The 24707-nt window shown below is 38.9% G+C and overlaps 1 protein-coding gene across 5 annotated transcripts in view; it reads left to right on the top strand.

The window, feature by feature from the left end:
- EXOC6B (exocyst complex component 6B) overlaps positions 1 to 24707 on the top strand; it is a 652710-nt gene that overhangs the window by 390344 nt on the left and 237659 nt on the right. Inside the window, exon 20 of one of the 5 annotated variants that reach the window (XM_063789728.1) lies at positions 5433 to 7107. The exons of the other annotated variants lie outside the window; for them this stretch is intronic. The gene's annotated coding sequence lies outside the window, so the exon portion shown is untranslated. Of the gene's footprint in view, positions 1 to 5432; positions 7108 to 24707 lie in introns of those variants that run through there. 5 annotated transcript variants of the gene reach the window in all.

The raw sequence follows: 24707 nt of genomic DNA on the forward strand, positions 1-24707 counted from the left end.
CTCTAAATATAGAAAGGAAAAAACGGTATCAGCCACTGCAAAAACATATCAAAATGTAAAGACCATTGACACTCTGAAGAAACTGCATCAACTAATGTGCAAAATAACCAGCTAGCATCATAATGACAGGATCAAATTCACACATAACAATATTAACCTTAAATGTAAATGGGCTAAATGCCCCAATTAAAAGACACAGACTGGCAAATTGGATAAAGAGTCAAGACCATCTGTGTGCTGTATTCAGGAGATCCATCTCACGTGCAAAGACAAACATAGGCTGAAAATAAATGGATGGAGGAATATTTACCAAGCAAATGGAAAGCAAAAAAAAAAAAAAAAAAAAAAAAAAAAAAGCAGGGGATGCAATCCTAGTCTCCGATAAAACAGAATTTAAACCAACAAAGATCAAAAAAGACAAAGAAGGGGATCAATGTAACAAGAAGAGCCAACTATCCTAAATATATATTCACCCAATACAGGAGCACCCAGATTCATAAAGCAAGTTCTTAAAGACCTACAAGGAGACTTAGAGTCCCACACAATAATAGTGGGAGACTTTAACACCCCACTGTCACTATTAGACAGATCAACAAGACAGAAAATTAACAAGGATATCCAGGACTTGAACTTAGCTCTGGACCGAGCAGACCTAATAGACATCTACAGAACTCTCCACCTCAAATCAACAGAATATACACTCTTCTCAGCACCACATAGGACTTACTCAAAATTGACCATATATTTGGAAGTAAAACACTGCTCAGCAAATTCAAAAGAATGGAAATCATAACAAACAGTCTCTCCGACCATAGCACAATCAAATTAGAACTCAGGATTAAGAAACTCACTCAAAACAACACAACTACATGGAAACTGAACAACCTGCTCCTGAATGACTACTGGGTAAATAACAAAATTAAGGCAGAAATAAATAAGTTCTTTGAAACCAATGAGAACAAAGACACAACGTACCAGAATCTCTGGGACACAGCCAAAGCAGTGTGTAGAGGAAAATTTATAGCACGAAATGCCCAACAGAAAAAGCAGGAAAGATCTAAAATGGACACCCTAACATCACAATTAAAAGAACTAGAGAAGTAAGAGCAAACACATTCAAAAGCTAGCAGAAGACAAGAAATAACTAAGATCAGAGCAGAACTGAAGGAGATAGAGACATGAAAAACCCTTCAAAAAGTCAGTGAATCCAAGAGCTGGTTTTTTGAAAAGATTAACAAAATAGATAAACTGCTAGCCAGACTAATAAAGAAGAAAAGAGAGAAGAATCAAATAGACACAATAAAAAATGATAAAGGGGATATAACCCCCGATCTCACAGAAATACAAACTACCATCAGGGAATACTATAAACACCTCTACGCAAATAAACTAGAAAATCTAGAAGAAATGGATAAATTCCTGGACAAATACAACCTCCCAAGACTAAACCAGGAAGAAGTTGAATCTCTTAATAGACCAATAACAAATTCTGAAATTGAAGCAGTAATTAATAGCCTACCACCCAAAAAAAGTCCAGGACCAGACGGATTCACAGCCAAATTCTACTAGAAGTACAAAAAGGAACTGGTATCATTCCTTCTGAAACTATTCCAACCAATAGTAAAAGAGGGACTCCTCCCTAACTCATTTTATGAGGCTAACATCATCCTGATACGATGACCTGGTAGAGACACAATAAAAAAAGAAAATTTCAGGTCAATATCCTTGATTAACATCGATGCAAAAATCCTCAATAAAATACTGGCAAACCAAATCCAGCAGCCCATCAAAAGGCTTATCCACCATGATCAAGTTGGGTTCATCCCTGGGATGCAATGCTGGTTCAATATATGCAAATCAACAAATGTAATTCATCATATAAACAAAAGCAATGACAAAAGCCACATGATTATCTCAATGGATGCAGAAAAGGCCTTCGATAAAATTCAGCACCCCTTCATGCTAAAAACACTCAATAAGCTAGGTGTTGATGGAACATATCTCAAAATAATAAGAGCTATTTATGACAAACCCACAGCCAATATCATACCAAACGGGCAAAAGCGGGAAGCATTCCCTTTGAAAACCGGCACAAGACGAGGTTGCCCTCTCTCACCATTCCTATTCAGCATAGTATTGGAAGTTCTCGCCAGGGCAATCAGGCAGGAGAAAGAAATAAAGGGTATTCAAATAGGAAGAGAGGAAGTCAGATTGTCTTTGTTTGCAGATGTCATGATTGTATATTTAGAAAACCCCATCGTCTCAGCCCAAAAACTCAAGCTGTTAAGCAACTTCAACAAAGTCTCAGGATACAAAATCAATGTGCAAAAATCACAAGCATTCCTATACACCAATAATAGACAAACAGAGAGCCACATCATGAGTGAGCTCCGATTCACAATTGCTACAAAGAGAATAAAATACCTAGGAATCCAACTTACAAGGGATGTGAAGGACCTCTTCAAGGAGAACTACAAACCACTGCTCAAGGAAATAAGAGAGGACACAAACAAATGGAAACACATTCCATGCTTATGGATAAGAATATTCAGTATCATAAAAATGGCCATACTGTCCCAAGTAATTTATACATTGAATGCTACTCCCATCAAGCTACCACTGACTTTCTTCAAAGAATTAGAAAAAACTACTTTAAATTTCATGTGGAACCAAGAAAGAGCCCATGTAGCCAAGACAATATAAACAAAAAGAACAAAGCTGGAGGCATCACACTACCTGACTTTAAAGTATACTGCAAGCTACAGTAACCAAAATAGCATGGCACTGGTACCTAAACAGATATATAGACCAATGGAACAGAAGAGAGGCCTCAGAAATAACACCACACATCTACAACCATCTGTTCTGTGACAAACCTGACAAAAACAAGCAATGGGGAAAGGATTCCCTATTTAATAAATGATGTTGGGAAAACTGGCTAGCCATGTGCAGAAAACTGATACTGGACCCCTTCCTTACACCTTATACAAAAGTTAACTCAAAATGGATTAAAGACTTAAATGTAAGACATAAATCATAAAAACTGTAGAAGAAAACCTAGGCAGTACCATTCAGCACATAGGCATGGGCAAAGACTTTATGACTAAAACACCAAAAGCAATTGCAACGAAAGCCAAAATTGACAAATGGGATCTAATTAAACTAAAGAGCTTCTGCACAGCAAAAGAAACAAACATCAGAGTGAACAGGCAGCCTACAGAATGGGAGAAAATTTTTGCAATTTATCCGTCTGACAAAGGGCTAATATCCAGAATCTACCAAATTTACAAGAAAAAAAACAACCCCATCAAAATGTGGGTGAAGGATATGAACAGACACTTCTCAAAAGAAGACACTTATGCCTCCAAGAAACATGAAAAAAGGCTCATCATCACTGGTCATCAGAGAAATGCAAATGAAAACCACAATGAGATACTATCTCATGCCAGTTAGAATGGGGATCATTAAAAAGTCAGGAAACAACAGATGCTAGAGAGGATGTGGAGAAATAGGAATGCTTTTACACTCCTGGTGGGAGTGTAAATTAGTTCAGCCATTGTGGAAGACAGTGTGGCGATTCCTCAAGGATCTAGAACTAGAAGTACCATTTGACACAGCAATGCCATTACTGGGTATATACCCAAAGGACTATAAATCATTCTACCATAAAGACACATGTACATGTATGTTTATTGCAGCACTATTCACAATAGCAAAGACTTGGAACCAACCCGAATGCCCATCAGTGATAGACTGGATAAAGAAAATGTGGCTTGGGAGGCTGAGGTGGGTGGATCACCTGAGGTCAGGAGTTCGAGACCAGCTTGACCAACATGGTGAAACTGCATCTCTACTAAATACAAAAAATTAGCCAGATATGGTGGTGTGTGCCTGTAGTCCCAGCTACTTGGGAGGCTGAGGCAGGGGAATCGCTTGAACTTGGGAGACGGAGGTTGCAGTGAGCTGAGATTGTGCCATTGCACTCCAGCCTGGGAAAAAAGATTGAAACTGTCTCAGAAAAAAAAAGAAAAAAGAAAAAAAAGAAAATGTGGCACATATACACCATGTAATACTATGCAGCTATAAAAAGCGATGAGTCATGTCCTTTGTAGGGAAATGGTGAAGTGGGAAACCATCATTCTCAGCAGACTAACACAGGAACAGAAAACCAAACATTGTATATTCTCACTCATAAGTGGGAGTATAACAGTGAGAACACATAGACACAGGTAGGGGGTCATCACACACCAGGGCTCGTTGGGGTGTGGGAGGCTAGGGGAGGGGTAGCATTAGGACAAATACCTAATGTAGATGAAGTGTTGATGGGTGCAGCAAACCACCATGGCACATATATACCTGTGTAACAAACCTGTACATTCTGCATATGTATCCCAGAACTGAAAGTAGAATAATAATAAAAAAAAAAATTTAGTTGGATGTGGTGGCTCACTCCTGTAATTTGAGCTATCTGGGAGGCTTACTTGAGGCCAGGCATTCCACACCAGTCTGGGCAACACAGAGAGACCTGGTCTTAGATAGATAGATAGATAGATAGATAGATAGATAGATAGATAGATAGATAGATAGAGAAAGAAAGCAAGCCAGTCATGGTGGCACATAGTAGTACTCCCAGCTCTCCAGGCGGCTGACACAGGAAGATTGCTTTAGCCCAAGAGTTCAAAGCTGCAGTGAGCTGTGATTGTGCCACTGCATCCACCTGGAGGACAATAGAGTGAGACCCCATCTCTAAAAAAATAAAAATAATTAAAATTCATCATAAAATTGTCAGTGAATCTTATTTGAAGCCAAGTTATGAATTTTCTAAAAGTATATGTCACATGAGAGTTTCTATATTAGGTAAGAGTATTCTACTTAAAATTATAATATTTAAACACTAAGTATTAAACACTAAAAATTATAATACTTAAAAATGATACTGGGGCCTTAGTGCTCTATGAAATTAAATTAGGCAGAGTGAGCTCTCTGATCTTTTAGTTCCATTATGATTAAAGTAATAATAACATGCAACCCCCAACAAGGTAGCTTTTTAGCATCCCCATTTATCAGTGGAGGAACTTAGGACCTTTATGGTTATGCACTCAGTCTGTGTTTCCATAGCCATGAATTGGTTAGCCCAAAAACCAATCTCAAGTCTCTGGCTATGGAATTTGTTCCCTTTAGTGCATAATATGTTATGTTTCTCATTGGCAGGATTGGCAGTGTCAGCAGCTCAGTTTGTTTGAATAGCTTAACCAAAATAGTGACATTTAGGAATTCTTCTGCCCATTTATTTTCCTTTAATCAAGGTTATTTATTTCTTTCAGTGGACTTTGGTTGCTAGTGAAATGATATCTTAAGTGAGATAAAATTTAGTTCCTTCTCTGATATGAATTTTTAAGATACAAAGGAGTAATTGTTTTTTCTTTTTTGAGATGGATTCTCATTCTGTTGTCCAGGCTGGAGTGTACTGGTGTGGACTCTGCTCATTGAAACCTCTGCCTCCCAGGTTCAATCCATTCTGCTGCTCTAGTCTCCCAAGGAGGTGAGATCACAGGCATGTGCCACCATGCCTGACTAATTTTTGTTTTTTTATTTGTATTTTTAGTAGAGACAGGGTTTCACCATGTTGGCCAGGCTGGTCTCAAACTCCTGACCTCAAGTGATCCACCCGCCTTGGCCTCCCAAAGTGCTGGGATTACAGGCATGAGCCACCACACCCAGCCAAATTTTTATAGGTTGTTTTACAGTTACATCTTTTTACTCAGAGTTTATTGTAAGCAGATTTCAAGATTTGTAGGGAGAACCATCTATTCCATCCACATATAGTATTTGGAAGAAAAGACCAACTTTATAGATGAGCAGAAGGTATTGGCTACATCAGTAGTTTTATTTTTCCTGTCTTATAAAACTCTGTAAGTAATAAGATGAAAAGATGTAGTCTTCTCAGATTTCTTGTGTCTTTAGTTGTATGTGGCTTTTAAAGCAATTATATTATTACATTCTTTCAAAATTTTGTCCTTCAAAATAGTTCTCTTGGAAAGCTATACAGTTTTCCCCATAGCAATATATTTAGAGCCACTGTATGGATCCTTTTGTTTTGTGATGATAATTTATCATCCCAAACAGTGTCATTTCCCTTAATTATTCCTTCATCCAAGAAATATTTGTTAAATGCCCACAGAATGCAAGAGACTATGCTAAAGCAGTCTCCCATCTTTTTCGTCATTCTTGACTCTAATGCAGGGTTCCTCACCCTTGGCACCATTGACATGTTGGGATGGATAATTCTTTGTTGTGGGGGCTGTTCTATGCACTTCAGAATGTTTAGCTGCATTCCTGGCCTCTACATATTCAGTGCCAGTAGTGTTCCCCCTCTCATAACTTGTGACAACCAAAACTGTTTCCAGGCATTGCCCAACATCCCTTGAAGAGCAAAATCATTCCCAGTTGAGAATCACTTTTTGTGTCTGAATTAAAACATTAAAAAATTTCAGATAGTAAATAATTGCTACCACTGAAATTAGTAAAATAATGGTTGTGAAAGCTGTTCTAAAAGGGAATTCCAAAAGTGTTTCGGAGAATGATTATCATTAATGTCTTACCTGCTATGATTATCTAAGATCTGATGTATGTATATATCAAATCGAACCACTTTATGCTCACATTTTGTCATTACTTGTTCTTGGTAAAAGGAGGCCTGTTTGCTTTGATCAGGACTTACTTAATCATCCTGAAATAATCTTCAACTTAAAAAATGTTTCAGTTATCTTTCAATATCTTCATGTTTTTATTTTTCTTTTCTATTTTGGATAGGAATGGCTAACCCAATGGTGAGGTTAGTCCATTGAAAACAATTGGTGCTCATTTGACAAAAAGTGTCCAGGATATTTTTAGGCATCAAATGCAAACATCAGGATATGTGACTCCCATGATGACTTTCAGAAAAGTTTTAGAATATTGACAGAGTCATAGGATCAAATGAAAGGTAAAGATAATTTGTTTGCTTGTGCCTTAAAAGAGCTAAATTAGTGAAATTGTCTTACATCACTTGAAGTTTAACATAAAATTTAAATATTATCACAAATTAAAAAGGTCTATTTGATCTTTCATCTGCTTTCATCTTTTACTTTAAATCATTGGAAACTTATGTGAAAACTGAAATTCTAGGAGTTCTAAGAAAGATGACTGATTGAGCTGATTGCTGTTCTTGAAATGCTCTCTGAAAAGGACGAAAAGAGCCAAAGATAGAGGTGTAAGCTTTAGCCATAAATGAAACAATAGCAGTGACCTTGGCTCCATTCCACTTATTGCAAAGGCTATTTTCTAGATATTGTTGTTATGGGATCTTTGGGGTGTTGCTTTTTTGGCTGGAAACCTCTGGCTGTTGGTGCCTTTGCCCAAGTTTTGCTTGTGCCCGCTTGGCTTTTTCCACCCACTCAGCCTGGTAGGCTGCGCTCTTCTCATGCTACTGGCCTGGATCCCATGCCTCCAAGGGAGACTGCAAGTCAAGCATGGAATTGGGAGGAGTGTATGAGCAAGCATGGGGTCCAGCCACTGTGCAGTCAGACTTGTCTGCTGCTGCCACACGGCAGGCAGCTCCAGGTGCTGGCATGGGTTCCAGCTCTCTGCAAGGCTGCAACTGGACCAGGTGCAAGGCAAGCAGCTTCCCCAGCTGGTACCAGGGAATGTGGTGGCACCCAGAAGCTTGTAGATGCCATGAAACACAGGGCCCCAAAGAGGGAATCACCACCCTGGCTCTGGGAGCTCCCAGGTCTGGGTTCCCCCAAGGGCCACAGCTCTTGTCTCCTTATCTTTGCCTGGAACGTGGCGAGCAAGGGGTGTGTTTCAGCCCTGTTTGTGTTACAGCTCTTTTAGCCATGCCATTTGGTGGGTTCTGAGTTCTTGTCCTGTGACCAGGAAGATTGAGGTACACAGACAAGTGATGGGTGACCAAGAGGAAGAGGAGCTTTTCTGAGTGATAGAACAGCTCAGAGGAGATCTACAGGGTACAGCTCATTTCTATAGCCAGGGTGTTCCATGGAGTATTCAGCTTCTAGGAGAGGGTAGCTCCTCTTTGCAGGCAGGACATCCCAACATGTTTCAGCTCCCAACAGAGAGGGTAGCTCCTCTCTTCAGCTGGTTGTCCCATTGTCTGTCCAGCTATGGCTGAGCTCAGAGCTTTTGTGGGCCTCAGGGGAGGAAGTGTGTGCCAATTGGTCCATGGGTGGCCATGGGCAGGACTGGAAAAGGCACTGCAAGTTCCCACTCTGGTCTGTGGGACTGCTAGCCTAGCCCCCAGCCTTCAGTGCCTCCCTGGCCTGAAGGTACAGCCTCACCAGGGTCCCGCCCCCTTCCACCAGGGTGCCCGTCTGCCGCCTGCTGCCGACCATGGCACCCAGGCTGCTCAGGCTGCTCACGCCAAGGGTCACCTGCAAGCCAGTGCTGAGAGTGCTGAGGGGTTCCTCTCAGCACCCCCTCATGTTCCCCACAATGCTTGTTGGTGTTCAAAGTCCAGAGGGGGCCAAGGCAGCAGGGGGCTGGCGTGTCAGTGCTGCCCCCGAACATGTACACACCATGCCAGGCTATAACAGTGCCTGTGCTTAGCCCCAACCCTGCTCCGAGATGGGAGTGGGCACCAGGAGTGGGGAGAGGCCAGGTAATGGGAGCAGACACCCCTGAGGCTGCGGGGGCAGTGGAGGCCTTCCTGGGCCCCTGAGGGTGCAGAGTGCAGAGACACCCAAGTCCTGCGCTTGGGAGGGTGGGGCTCCCGTCTGCTCCATGGAGCATGCTGGCAGCCCTGGCCACATCTTTCAGCCTGGGGTGGGGGCTTGAGGTCCTCACTGGGCCCCTCTCTGTCCACCCCTCTGTGCCCAACCATGCTGCTCCCCTGCCAGCGGGTGGCTCGGCCAGGCCCCATTGCTGTGGCCACGGGGCGGCTGGCTCCAGGGGGGCTCCCACTTGTCCCTGGCTGCTGCGGGCTCTGTGAAGCATCACACTGCCCCAGGCCCAGCTCTGCCAACCCCCTTCTCCCTCTCTGCAGTGGCTGTTGGCAAGAGTGGTGAGCAGAGCCAGGATCTGGAGTGGCTGAGGCTCCGGGCCTGGGAGCCCATCCCATCTGGCTGCACGAGGGTGGCAGCAGTGCATTTGGCTGCCTCGGGGACATGGGGCATAGGTGACCCACTGCCGCCATTTCTGCCCCTGCAGCCACTGCTTGCACCTCCTCTCTGCAGCTGAAGTGGTAGCAGCGGCCGCTCTGGATGGCCTGCCACTGCCATCATTGATAATATTTGAACTAAATTAAAATTAGATGTCAAATGCTGATACATATGTCCCTAAATTCAGAAAGTTCTTACCAGTAACACTTAACTGGGAAATAAGCGCACTGGGGATATGAGTGGCAAATAGCAAATTGGGACTGATAGGAGAGGTGGCGTCTGACAGAGGATCGCTTTGTACTCTCTATTTTTCTTATCCCAGTTCTAGCTTTGCAGCTCATCTTATAGAAGTATGTTTGAAAAAGTGACCTGGTAAGTAGAGAAACTCAAGCACACTAATCATAACAAATAGCAGATATACTTAAACTCCCCTGTTATAATATAAATGTCAACTTCAGACCTGTATATGAGTACTACCAAAAAGAAATAAAATAAATGAAAATACAAAGGCAAATAAGGAAAATATTTTGAAAAAAGAACCATTTGGGGAAATGAAGAACATTTTAAGAAAAATTTTCAACACTCTCAAGGAGATAAAATGATCTTAGGCTTTATGATAAGAGATCAAGGAAGAGATTTAAGAGATCAAGATATAGATAAAAGGATACTAAAGTAAGGTTAGAAAAGTGTTGGCAGATGGGGATGAGCAAAGCTATCAAAAATAATTAAAACCACATTAGACCCAGGAAGATGTAGAGTGAATAATGTAGCAGATGTTCTTAATGAGTTGGAGGAAATACTTCAGAAAAAAATCACACAAAATGTAGTGAGGTAGAAATTAAAAACTACTTGGAAATGTTATTGATATAGAGGGAAGGGCTATCCCTGAAATTAAAATTGCAATCTATAGATTGAGAAGGTTTACTAAATACCAGGAAAACATAATAAAGACTGAAAGATACACTTTTAAGATTTAAAAAATTTCATAAGCATGACTAGACTAAGAAAAATGTCACATACAATGTTTTTAAAAATCAAGTATTTTTTCTCTGACTTCAAGTGATACTATAATATCTATAGAGTATTGAAGAAAAATAGGTGAAAATTTAAAAAGTAAGAAATTATAGCTTTTATGATCTGTCTCTAAAAACTTACATAGAAGGTGAATCAAAAGAAGGAATGCATAAATGGCAAAATTACCATCTAGAAGGATTGGTGATTAACATGTTAAACATAAAATCAGACAGACTAGGAAAAGGGGATGTAATACTGGAATTCTTAAATAAAAGGTAAATAATAATTTGATGATAGTTAACTGAGACAAAAAGTTCAGAAAGAACTGGCAAAATGGAGATTTGGGGAGAGGGGTTGGAGGGAAGGTCATATTAATATGCTGATTGCTTCATCTTTCTGAGGACAGTTTGTTTTTGATGTATATAAATGGAAAAATGTGGCTTAAGCATACTATTGTATTTCATCAATTCTAAGAAACATTTCTGAAATTAGAATATGTCTTCCAATCAGTAATAACATATAGTTGTAACTGGCACCATATTTTCTTTCAAGATCATTTAAAAATAACAAAGCATCTTACAGTTAATGACACTTTAGAGTACTTTAAATATAATGTTAAATACATAAAGTCATCACTAATAGACCTAAAACCTGACAGTTGTCTGTATTTTCTAAATTAATAATTGAGGGGAAGAAGGGGAAATTTCAAAACTAATAAAATCCAGGCCATAAAGCAAAAGATATAAAACAAACAGCAGATAAGGAGGCAATAGAAAATAAGAGTTAAGAACTCAAAATGTGGAGTCAGAATAACTTGTGTTCAAATTGTGATGCTATGTTCTCACTTATAAGTGGGAGCCAAATGTTGAGAACACATGGACACGTAGAGGAGAGCAACACACACTGGGGCCTATAGGAGGGAGGAGGATAGGAGAAGGGAGAGATTCAGGAAAAATAACTAATGGGTCCTAGGCTTAATACCTGGGTGATGAAATAATCTGTACAAGAAACCCCCATGACACATGTTTACCTATGTAACAAACCTGCACATGTACCCCTGAACTTAAAATAAAAGTTAAAAGAAAAATGTGATGCTATCAAATATGAAGATATAGTCAACAAATTATCTGTGTATCAGTAATCCTGATAATTAGATATGTTTCTATTTGATAATTGTTTGATCACAGGAGTAGTCATATTAATAAACTTGAAGAAGTCAAATAGAGCTACAATTAGCGTCATATTTCAAGGAAAATTTATAGCCTCAGTTTTTCCAGTTTTAATCTAGTAAGAATGAAAAACAAATACGTTTTTAAAAAATCAGCAAGAAAAGGAAAGCAACAGGAATTGATAATGAAAACTATTAATCTGTGTTTAAATATCAATTTAATGTATTTAAGAGCTTGTTTTTTGATGATATAAAAGTCATTAGTTGGGGAAATGAAGAAAGCCAAAAATACACAAAATTATGGATAAAAATTGGGAGATGACTTAAAATACAGAAAAAATTAAAAGAATGCTACAATTTTACACAAGTCTTATATGTAGTAAAATTTGAAAATGTGGATTAAATGAATGACTTCCAGGAAATTTAAAACTGGTTTAAAAGGAGATAGAAAAATCTAATCGAAAAAAAAAGCATAATGGAAAGAATAAAACTGTCAAGGAGCTTATCTACCTCTACCTGTTAATTACATCTTCTGGATGGCTTCACAGATGAATTTTGTGTAAATTATCAAGAATTGTGTAATATTAACTTATGGCATATTAAAACTGTCCCCCAATCATAGAAATAAGAGGGCAAAAATAACAGTAACCTTTATTAGACAACATAATATTGATACAAAACCTGACATAGAAAAGACAAAAACAATTTGCAAGTCAATCTTGCACAATATTGATGAGAATCATCTTAGAAAATGTAGCAAATGCAATTCAACAGTGTATTAAAAGAATATATTCCTTTGCCAAATGAGGCTCATTCCAGGAATGCTGAATTGCTGCAAGAAAATTCTCAGTAATGTGTAATGAAGAAATAAAAATATTACATTTTGAATACCTAAAAAACGTTTGATATTATTGAATATATATAACCCAAAATGGATAAACAATTTCTTAAAATAAGTGTGTGTGTTCATGTGTGTGTGCATGTGTATATGTATGTGTGCACATGTGTATGTGCGTGCACACACACGGGTGCATGCATGTATGTGTGAGTAGATGTTTGTAGGACAAAACAAAGATTGTTTCCTAGTACCACTAGTATTTAATATTTTTCACTGGAGGTGGTAGCTAAAGCAGTTATGTAAAAGCATTAAGTTATAAATGTTGGGAAAAGAAGAGATAAAATTATTACTTGCCAATTATATGATCCTATATCTAGAATACCATGAAACTTAACTAGAGAACAATTTGCAACATAAAAACACATTATTTAATAAATTCTTAATTTTTAATTTTCTTATATATGAATCAAAACCCATATATAAAATTTTATATATGAATCAAAATCCCATTCATAGTAGTGTGTCCAGAATTGGTGGGTTCTTGGTCTCACTAACTTCGAGAATGAAGCCACGGACCCTCGCGGTGAGTGTTACAGCTCTTAAGGTGGCGCGTCTGGAGTCTGTCCCTTCTGATGTTCAGATGTGTTCGGAGTTTCTTCCTTCTGGTGGGTTCGTGGTCTCGCTGGCTCAGGAGTGAAGCTGCAGACTTTCGCGGTGAGTGTTACAGCTCTTAAGGCAGCGCGTCTGGAGTTGTTCGTTCCTCCCGGTGGGCTCGTGGTCTCGCTGGGCTCAGGAGTGAAGCTGCAGATCTTCGCGGTGAGTGTTACAGCTCATAAAAGCAGCGTGGACCCAAAGAGTGAGCAGTAGCAAGATTTATTGCAAAGAGCGAAAGAATAAAGCTTCCACAGTGTGGAAGGGGACCGGAGCAGGTTGCCAATGCTGGCTCGGGCAGCCTGCTTTTATTCTCTTATCTGGCCCCACCCACATCCTGCTGATTGGTAGAGCCCAGTGGCCTGTTTTGTCAGGGTGCTGATTGGTGCGTTTACAATCCCCGAGCTAGATACAAAGGTTCTCCATGTCCTCATCAGATTAGTTAGATACAGAGTTTCGACACACAGGTTCTCCAAGGCCCCACCATAGCAGCTAGATACAGAGTGTCGATTGGTGCACTCACAAACCTTGAGCTAAACACAGGGTGCTGATTGGTGTGTTTACAATCCCTGAGCTAGACATAAAGGTTCTCCAAGGCCCTACCAGAGCAGCTAGATACAGAGTGTCGATTGGTGCACTCACAAATCTTGAGCTAGACACAGGGTGCTGATTGGTGTATTTACAATCCCTGAGCTAGACATAAAGGTTCTCCAAGGCCCCACCAGAGCAGCTAGATACAGAGTGTTGATTGGTGCACTCACAAACCTTGAGCTAGACACAGGGTGCTGATTGGGGTGTTTACAATCCATGAGCTAGATATAAAGACTCTCCAACGTCCCCACCAGACTCAGGAGCCCAGCTGGCTTCCCCTAGTGGATCCCGCACTGGGGCTGCAGGTGGAGCTGTCTGCCAGTCCTGTGCCAGGTGCTTGCATTCCTCAGCCCTTGGGTGGTCGATGGGACTGGGCACCCTGGAGCAGGGGGTGGTGCTCGTTGGGGAGGCTCGGGCCGCATGGGGCCCATGGAATGGGTGGGAGGCTCAGGCATGGCGGGCTGCAGGTCCCGAGCCCTGCCCCGCGGGAAGGCAGCTAAGGCTCAGTGAGAAATCGAGCGCAGCACCGGTGGGCTGGCACTGCTGGGGGACCCAGTACACCCTCCGCAGCCACTGGCCCGGGTGCTAAGTCCCTCATTGCCCGGAGCCAGCAGGGCTGGCCGGCTGCTCTGAGTGTGGGGCTGCCAAGACCACGCCCACCCGGAACTCCAGCTGGCCCGCAAGCGCTGCATGCAGCCCCGGTTCCCGCTCGCGCCTCTCCCTCCACACCTCCCTGCAAGCTGAGGGAGTGGGCTCCAGCCTTGGCCAGCCCAGAAAGGGGCTCCCACAGTGCAGCGGCAGGCCAAAGGGCTCCTCAAGTGCCGCCAAAGTGGGAGCCCAGGCAGAGGAGGCGCCGAGAGCAAGCGAGGGCTGTGAGGACTGCCAGCACGCTGTCACCTCTCAGTAGCAACAAAAATATTAGAACATTTATGAATAAAGTATGTGAATGCTATATTGGGAAACTTCTAAAACTACACAGTGTCATCAAATAATCTTTTCATATGTGACAAGATATTTGTAAAATGTCAATTAGTCATTAGTACAATGCAGCCCAATAAAAATTCTTCTGAAGTTTGCTTTGGAATTTATTAAAAGTAGGTGAAATTTATCTGAAAATTAGAATGTGACAAAAAGGAATGATCAATAAAATAATTTTAAAAAGATAAAGAGAACATACTCTTCTCACCTAATTTGGAAGGTTAGTATCATGCAGAATTTTGGCCTTCAGAATAATATAAAGAATGTATAGTTCCATGTAATAGAATAGATAATCTAGAAATAGACTTAAGGCTATTTGGGAATTTAGTATATGTAAAGACATTTCAGCACAGCAAAAGAAACTATCATCACAGTGAACAAGCAACCTAGAGAATGGGAGAAAGTTTTTGCAATCTATCCGTCTGACAAAGGGCTAATATCCAGAATCTACAAAGAACTTAAACAAATTTACAATAAAAAAATAAACAACTGCATCAAAAAGTGGGCAAAGGATATGAACAGACACTTCTCAAAAGAAGACATTTATGCAGCCAACAAACATATGAAAAAAAGCTCATCATCAATGGCCATTAGAGAAATGCAAATCAAAACCACAATGAGATACTATCTCAGGCCAGTTAGAATGGCGATCATTAAAAAGTCAGGAAATAACAGATGCTGGAGAGGATGTGGAGAAATAGGAACGCTTTTACATTGTTGGTGGGAGTGTAAATTAGTTCAACCATTGTAGAAGACAGTGTGGTGATTCCTCAAGGATCTAGAACTAGAAATACCATTTGACCCAGCCATCCCATTACTGAGTATATACCCAAAGGATTATAAATCATTCTACTATAAAGACACATGCACACGTATGTTTACTGTGGCAGTGTTCACAATAGGAAAGGCATGGAACCAACCCAAATGTCCATCAATGATAGATTGATTAAGAAAATGTGGCACATATACACCATGGAATACTATGCAGCCATAAAAAAGGATGAGCTCATGTCCTTTGCAGGGACATGGATGAAGGTAAAAGCCATCATTCTCAGCAAACTAACACAAGAATAGAAAACCAAACACCACGTGTTCTCACTCATAAGTGGGAGGTGAACAATGAGAACACATGGACACAGGGAGGGGAACATCACACACTGGGGCCTGTTTAGGGGTGTGTGGCTAGGGGAGGGATAGCATTAGGAAAAATACCTAATGTAGATGATGGGTTGATGGATGCCGCAATCCACTATGGCACATGTATACCTATGTAACAAACCTGCACGTTCTGCACATGTACCCCAGAACTTAAAGTATAATAATAATAAAAAAGATTCTCAAAGAACTACACAAAAATGTGGAAAAAAATCAATGAAATGATGTATGGAAAAAATGGAAATATTAGTAAAGAGGTTTAAAAAGAAACCAAAACAAAATTCTGGAACTGAAAAGTATAATACATAAAGTGAAAAATTCACTAAAGATATCCAAAGACAGATTTGAGTAGGCAGACCAAAGAATGAGCACACTAGAAGGGAAGATAATGGGAAGAATTTAGTTTGCAGAGCATAAAGCCAAAAGATTGAAGAAAAGCGAACACAACCCAAGGGACCTATGGGACACCTTCAAGCCGACTATTATGCACATTGTTGTACCCCAGAAGGAAAAGAGAGAAAGGGGAAAGTAGAATATCTGAAGAAATAATAGCTGAAAACTTTCCAAGATTGTTGGAAGACATGAATATCAACATGCAAGAAACTCAAAAAACTCAAAATTGGATGAACTAAAAGAGACCAACACTAAAGACACATTAAAAATAAAACTTTTGAAAAACAGAGAACCTTGAAAGTAGCAAGAGATAAGTGACTTGTCACATACAAGGAATCCTTGATAAAACTATGAGCACATATCGCATCAGAAATGTTGGAGGCCATAAGGCAGTGGGCTGTTATATCAAAGTGTTAAAAGAAAAAACAAACTGTGAACCAAGAATTCTATATCTGAAAAAATTGTCCTTCAAAAGTGAAGGAGAAAGTAAGGCATCCCCACATAAACAAAAGCTGAGGGACTTAATTACCACTAAATTTTTCCTGCAAGAAATCTTAATGAATGTCATGCAGAGTGAAATGAAAGGACACTAGACTGTAACTTGAAGCCTCATTAAGAAAGAAAGATCTGAGCAACAGTAAATACGTGGGCCATTATGAAAGCTGTTATTATTGTAATGAGAAGTTGTAACTCTGCTTTTTGTTTTAGATATGATTTTAGATACTAAAACATTTTAAAAACACAATTGTTAGTCTAAAAGCTAATATTATTATAACTTTGGTTTGTAACTCCACATTTTGTTTTCTACATAATTTATGAGACTAACACATTAAAAATAATTATTCATCTAGTTTTTCAGACATACACTATATAAATTTGTAAATTTGTTGACAGTAGCAACTGAAAGCGGTGGAGATCGAGCTATAAAGGAACAGAGTTTTTGTTTATTTCTTAAGTTAAGCTGGTATAAATTCAAATTAGAGTGTGATAACTTTAGGATGTTAAACATAACCTGTATTATAACCACAAAGAAAATAGCTTGATACACAAAAGAAGAAATTAGAAATGAATCTAAATATTTCACTACAAAAAAATTAACTAATCACAAAAAAAGACAGTAATGCAGGAAATAAGGGGGGGACAGAAGGTCGTAAGGCTTATGGAGAAGTAATAGCAAATGACAAAAGAAAGTCCCTCCTCTACCAGTAATTATTTTAAATATAAGTGGTTTAACCTCTCCAGTCAAAGGACAGAGTTTGGCAGAATGGATTTTTAAAATGGTCCAATTATGGGCTATCTATAAGAAATTCACTTTAGATCTAAAGACACAAACAGGTTCAAAGTAGAAGCATGGAAAAAGATTCCATGCAAACAGTAACCAAAAGAGAACAGAGACAACTATGCTAATATTAGACAAAATAGATTTTAAATCAATAAAGGTTGCAAGAAACAAAAACAATGTATATTAATAAAATGTTCAGTACTGCAAGGAGATTACAGTTATAAACGCTTATGCATCTGCTAACAGACCATCAACATATATAAAACAAAGATTAACAGAACCGATAGGAGAAATACATAGTTCTGCAATAACAGTGGGAAAGTTCAATACTTTTCCTCTCAATACTGGATAGAACAACCCTGCAGAAAGCAGAATGGTGGTTGCCAGGAGTTTAGGTTAGAGAGTAATGGGGACTTGTTTAATGGGTATAGAGTTTCAGTTTTGCAAAATGGAAAGTGTTATGGAGATGGATGTTGGTGATGTTTGTACAAGAATATGAATGACTAAATTAATACAATATATTGATTAACTGTAGACACTAACTGAATTACATCTTTTAAATGAATTTAAAATTTCAGAGTAATAATTTATGGATACATAATAGAAAGCTATATAATAGCAGAAGGGAAAACCATAAAAGGCAAATTTTACCAGTTTAGAATTAGAGAAGATAAGAAACTGTGGTAAGATAGAAAATATGAAATAAGATGATAGTAATGAGTCCAAACATGTCAATAATCACTTTAAATATGAAAAAAGTAAAATAAATTTTAAGCATGGAAACTCCCAGGATTTCTTTAAAACAAAATTCACCTCTGTGTGTTTTATAAGAGATGCTACTCAAAATAAGATAAAAATATATAAAATAAATGTGTGACAAGATACTACAGGCGAATGTGAAGGAAAAGGAAATAAATATTGCGATATAAACATTACATAAAATAGAACTTAAGGCAAATATAAACTCAAAATTGAATAAGGGAGGTATATATCATACCATAAAAATGTACAACACACCAGGAGAATTAAAAGACTAAACATATACATTTTTCTCTGTTACAAAATCTATTTGTCTTAAAAATTGAATTTTGTGTACGTGCAAAATACTATAATCTAAAATTAAAGAGTATGCTGGATAACTAATAACAGAATAGGAAAATATTTATTTTATATAACAGAGGTTAACATCTGACTCTTACAAATTATTAATTATAAGCAGTAGAAAAATGAGGCAAGAATATGGAAGACATCTTATAAAGGAAACAGAAATGACCAATGAATTGGCCAGGCATGGTGGCTCATGCCTGTAATCCCAGCACTTTGGGAGGCCAAGGCAGGTGGATCACTTGAGGTCAGGAGTTTGAGACCAGCCTGGCCAACATGGTGAAACCCTGCCTCTACTAAAAATACAAAAATTAGCTGCTCTAAAGGCTGAGGCAAGAGAATCTCTTGAACCTGGGAGGTGGAGGGGTGAGAAGAGGTCGCGCCATTGCACTCCAGCCTGGTCGACCAGAGTGAATTAAAATGCTACAAAGCCAGAGTATCTGACAGTAATTTGAGCAAGAATTGGAACTGTTTTATAAACCACTGGGATTTATGAGTTGTATGTTATTTTATCATAATTGAGTATAAGCTGACTGATAAAAAAATTGATACCAGAATGGGATACTATTGTAATTAATACTTTAAAAAATAGCTAATAGATATGACATTGATTTTGGGGATGGACAGAAGGTGGTTCCTATGATAAAATTTTGATTATATTGTCACCTGAGGTAACTAGAAATCAGACAATGTACCGAACGAGTATGTGGTATTGTTACCAAAACACCAGGGATTCAGTCAAGGTCCTGCAAAAAGCAGGATGCTTTTTGTAAAAGAGTCTGCGATTGTTAATGAGTTGTGTGCCTCTAATCTTCTGTGACTAGGAAGCAGCCTGAGAAAGCTTCTCAGCCACCAACATGGTAGTAGTGAGTGTGTGTGTTTGTGGAGAGGAGGCATATTCTATAATCCCTTATTTATAGACCCAAGGAAGATCAAGGAACAGGAATAACCTCCTATGGGGCAGAACCAGCAGCCTCAGAGAACAGTAAACTGGGAAACTTTTCCCAAAGAGAAGAACCAGGACCCAATTAAAGAATGTTTCCCAGTCCCAGGGCAAAGCAGCAGCCCCTGCATCTTCTGCCCAGCAAAATTTCAGAATTTACATAGTTAAGTGGCTGCTGTGTTTCCCATTTGTCCTCTTTCCAATTTGGAGATATATGCAAGTTATATCATTCCCATTCTGCAGTTATATGTTAGATATTTGAGGGGCAACTAACTAGTCTTTTTAGTTTATTAGTCTCCAGAGTAAAACGCACCACATTTGGATTTTAAATAAGGGTTATCACAAGATCTGAGACTTGGCGAGTCTATTGCCATAATTGGAAAGGAGTTAGGGTTATCTCCTCTGAGGAGCATTATTATTTTCCCCAATTATTTGCTGGCTCTCTCGATGAGAGAATTCTAATTCCCCACCCAGTGACATCTAGCTTGGCTGTGTGACTTCCTTTGTCTAATGAAATGTAAACAAAAGGGATGAATGTCACCTCAAAACAGAATCCTTAAGAAACATTTTTCTGCCATGGCTGTCATCCCTCTGCCATGAAAGCTGCTGTGCTAGAAGAGGGGTGCATCTTCAGCTTGACTGACAGCTGACGTGTAACATTAGCAAGAAATAAACTCTTGTAGTTGTAAGTCACAGTGATTTGGGAATTTTTGTTACTGCAGCATAACCTAATTTAAACTGCCTGATAAGTCACTACCGTATTGGTCAAAGTTTGTGTATTCATCTCTAGAATCCTGAAGAAGATAAGCCTTCAAGCTTTCTTAGAAATCACTTTTTCTCTGCACTTTAATAATGAAGATATAATGTAAATAAATCCATTACTGCTATTTGGCACTATTCCGTATATACTATATATACTATGTGTACCAAGATCATAATCGCTTTGTGATGAGGTCAATGCATAGTCAGAAATTTCACTTTGTGCTGCCTATTCTTCCTCATTAATGAGGAAAAGCAGTGTTCCGTCAACAGTGTTATTCAGTTGGCTTTTATGCTTGCATGGTTAAATCTAGTAGAATCTTGGATCTAAGTCCGATCATCACACTTTGGACACTGTGAGACAGCTGTAGCATCTGTTTGTGATTGAGTACACTCTCAAAAAAAAAAAGAAACCACAGATGGAATGACTTTCATACATTTTAAAGCACATTGTCAGTATATTTTTAACAGTGTTCAGGGTACTTTTCAAATATAGGTGTTTTCTGTTTGTTTTATCTATGAAGAGTTTACTTCTTTACTACTTTTTTGCCACAGCCACAATGAGTCAGCCTTTAATCAGTGTATTTTTTTTTTTTGGAGGACTCCAGGCTCAGCATCTTTTGCTTTTAACAGTCAGCTTTCAGAACTCCATAGCTAAGTATTTGAGAGACTGATGTAAAGGCATCATTTGGGATATTTGGCTTCTTTAATTTAGCTGAATTTAGAACCGTAAAGCTCATTATCTTTCCTGACTTGAAAATGTAAATGAATACCTGAGTCTTAAGGATCCCTCAGGGTTGCTATAGCAATTGATTTTATTTCTTAAATGAAAAATATTTAAAAACAGAAAATGTTAATATCATTTAGCGTAAATATTTCTACCCAATAACTGACAGAAGAGTACTTATTATCAACTTAACTCAGCCAACTCAGTGGGCACAGTCTTAAGTTAGTTTGAGACCACCCTAGGCAACATGGCGAAACCTTGTCTCTACCAAAACAAAAACAAAAACAAAAAACTAATAATAAAAGAAATGTCATAGAATTATATTGTAATCTAGCAATTATCTGACCATTGATCCTGTGCTAACCAAAACATCTTGAATTAGGGTAAGTATTAACAGAGCCAAGCCCTTTCAGTGAGCTGGTAAATTTATGTAGAGTTGAGTATCGTATTCTTGGGATGTATCTTGAATCTGTCAAACTGACTTGAATTGAACTTGGGTACTCAAGAAGTTGGCACCAAAAAATGACTAAGCAAAGCTAGTGAAGGTCATTAATTTCTAAAGTTTAGCTGATTGACACTGAGTGCATCTGTTTCTTAAAAGGCTGTTCTCTTAGCATATTAAGATCCCTGCACAGAGGGCCTCTGTCCATGTTATGTGGAATTGGCAGGGTTCTTTGTCTTCTTGTCACATTAGCTAACTGGAGTCAAGCACTCAACCTTGAAACTAATTTTTTTTTTCCGTTGTGGATAAGTATTTATAAAACTGGTTTTTTGAACCTCTAGTAATTGGACAATAAGATAAACTATTCATACACTTGAGAAGCAGCCAATGGTTATTTTTCAAGGGTTTTTGGAAAGCATTGTGTAGTTGATTCATTGTTTAGCAATTGTGCTGTTGTTATGGGACTTTAGAAAAATTATTTGTAGAATACTCAGTGCAGAGCCTTGGAATTCTCTTAATGTCAGGGGAAGGACACCAAGAGATCTCAAAAACTGACTCACTTGTAAAATTGGAGACAACAGAGGTCTTCAACTCCTTTTAGCTCATGAATTAAAGCTAAAATATAAAGAATAATATGTTCTGTTTCATATGTGAATATATAATTAGTGATTTGGCATCTGTAACATGCTTTTTGTTGATTTTATCAATGTGTTACAAAACAAGAAATGGGAATATTAAGTAGGTTACTAAAATCAACTGTGCTTATAAAAAAGACTTGGGAATTTGAATTGACTGCAAGTTCAGATTTAGTCAACAAGATTGTAGGTCTGCCAAAAAGCTAAACTGATCTTAGACTGAGGTTCATGGAACAGTAGAGTCAATATCACTAGACAACTTGTTAGAAATGCAAAATCTCACCAGGTGTGGTGATACATACAGTCTGTAATTGCAGCTACTCAGAAGGCTGAAGTGTGAGAAATCACTTGAGGCCAGGAGTTCGAGACCAACCTGGAACAGCATAGAGAGGCCCCATCTTTTCTTTTTTCTTTTCTTTTTTTTTTTTTTTTGGAGGCAGAGTCTTGTTCTGTCACCAGGCTGGAGTGCAGTGCAGTGATCTCAGCTCACTGCAATCTCTGCCTTCTGGGTTCAAGTGATTCTCCTGCCTCAGCCTCCGGAGTAGCTGGGATTACAGGTGCGTGCCACTACACCTAGCTAATTTTTGTATTTTCAGTAGAGATTGGGTTTCACCATATTGGCCAGGATGGTCTCGATCTGACCTTGTGATCTGCCCACCTCGGCCTCCCAAAGTGCTGGGATTACAGGCATGAGCCACAGTGCCTTGCCGACCCCATCTCTTAAAAAAAAAAGGCAAAATTTCAGGCCCTATACCAGACCTTCTGAGTCAGAAACTTGGGCATTAGCCTAGAAACCTGTGTTGTAATAACTCCTCCAGGTAATTGTGGTGTATGCTAAAGTTTAAGGACTTCTGGGCTGGGCGCAGTGGCTCACGCCTGTAATCCCAGCACTTTGGGAGGCCGAGGTGGGCGGATCACGAGGTCAGGAGATCAAGACCATCCTGGCTAACATGGTGAAACCCCGTCTCTACTAAAAATACAAAAAAAACTTCGCCGGGCTTGGTGGCGGGCGCCTGTAGTCCCAGCTACTAAGGAGGCTGAGGCAGGAGAATGGCGTGAACCTGGGAGGCGGAGCCTGCAGTGAGCTGAGATCGCGCCACTGCACTCCAGCCTGGGTGACAGAGCGAGACTCTGTCTCAAGAAAGAAAGAAAGAGAGAGAGAGAGAGAAAGAGAGAAAGAGAAGGAAGGAAAGGAAAGGAAGGAAAGGAAGGGAACTTCTGGTCTAGAACAAAAGCTTCTTCTACTTTATGCTGGTTAGAACAGGCCAGGATCAATTATTTTGCTTATTTTATAGTCTAAAAAAGATGCTGATGAGCTAGAGTACTTCTAATAGAAAATGCTGTGTTCTAGAAATAACTAAAAACTAAATCCTATGGAGATATGTGAAAGACATTTTATTTATTTAGCCTAGGGAAAAAAAGAGATAACTTAAAGGGTTAAGATATATAATTGTTGCCTCAGTAGCTAAAGTGTTATCTTAGCTCCAAAAAGTAGGACTAAGCAAAATAACTTTTTGGCAAAAGTGTCTCCTTGATTTAGTGAGCTTCATCTTTCTGTAGACGTTTGTGTTAGGTTCCAGACATCCTCTTAATAGCAGTGTTGTGGTAATCATTCATATAGTGGATTGAATCAGATGGCCACTACTTGAGGTCTTTTCTAGCACCTAGAGGATGTATATCTATGACTTGCAATGACTATGCATACTCTGTGGGCTTCTGGTTGTTACCTAGAGCAGTGTTCTCAGATTTCAGTGATCTTTGATCCCCTAACTGAAAATATTTTTATTTCACCTCTGTTCACCTATACCTAGTGTTAGATTTATGAATTAAACCTAATTTTCCTTCAGCCTATAACAGATAATATTTCATTGTTTTGTATCCTCTTGTTGTTGATGTCAGTCTTATTTATTTTTCGGTTATAACCAATCTGTTTTCTCTTTCTTGTTACTGTTGAGATTTTTATCTTTTTATATCTTTGACTTACATTCTTCATAATTCTTCAGATTTTTTTCTAGTCCAATCTACTGTTTATGCCATTCATTAATTTTTAAATTTCAATGATAGTATATTTCCAGAAGCGCTGTTTGGTTCTTTTTCATATGTGTTTGTTTCATAGTATGCTATTATTTTGTAATGATTTAAATTGCTTTTATCTTGTTTTTCATCTTAAACATACATATTTTATCTAATTTTCAAAAAGTTCCTTCATCTCAGGTTTTTGTTTAGCTTTTGATTCCACTTGTTGAACTTTAGACTCTATCTCCTCAGGCATCATTTCTTTAGGCAGTTTTAAATTTTTGATTATGAACTCATTTTCACGGGAATCACCTTTACTGTGGAAACTCATGTTTCCTAGGTTATATACCTACTGAGCTATTTTGCATTTGTTTTTCCTGGTTGTCTCAGGGGTTTTACTAATCCACGACCAGATTCTGCTCATATTATGGCTTAGGCATTCGCATACTACATGTGTATTATAAATGCTGGCAGCAAACCCACACTTGGAATTTGATTTCTCATGAGAAACTAGTTTTTTCCCCACCACCAAGTGCACAGGGGAAACCAAGCTTCCGTGTCGCTTTAATCTCCTCCCTTTTCAATAAAAGTATAGCCTTTTGAGGTCCCATCTATATGCTGGAGTCTAGTTTATTTCTCCATTGCTTCTGCAGAACCAGGGCCTATTTCTGTATTGGTACTAAAATCCAATATGTAGCTGTTGTGTAATTCTGGCCTTATGTCCTCCTGAGATCTCAGCAAAATCAGCCTAAGAGCTCCTCTGGCTTGTTACCTGTTCCTTTCTAGCACCAAGAGATTTCCTTTTTTTGAAGCTCAGATGTGTTACTAAAAGTATTATTATATTTAATTGATAGTG

Source organism: Pan troglodytes, chromosome 12 (genome assembly GCF_028858775.2).
Source record: "Pan troglodytes isolate AG18354 chromosome 12, NHGRI_mPanTro3-v2.0_pri, whole genome shotgun sequence".
NCBI lineage: Eukaryota > Metazoa > Chordata > Mammalia > Primates > Hominidae > Pan > Pan troglodytes.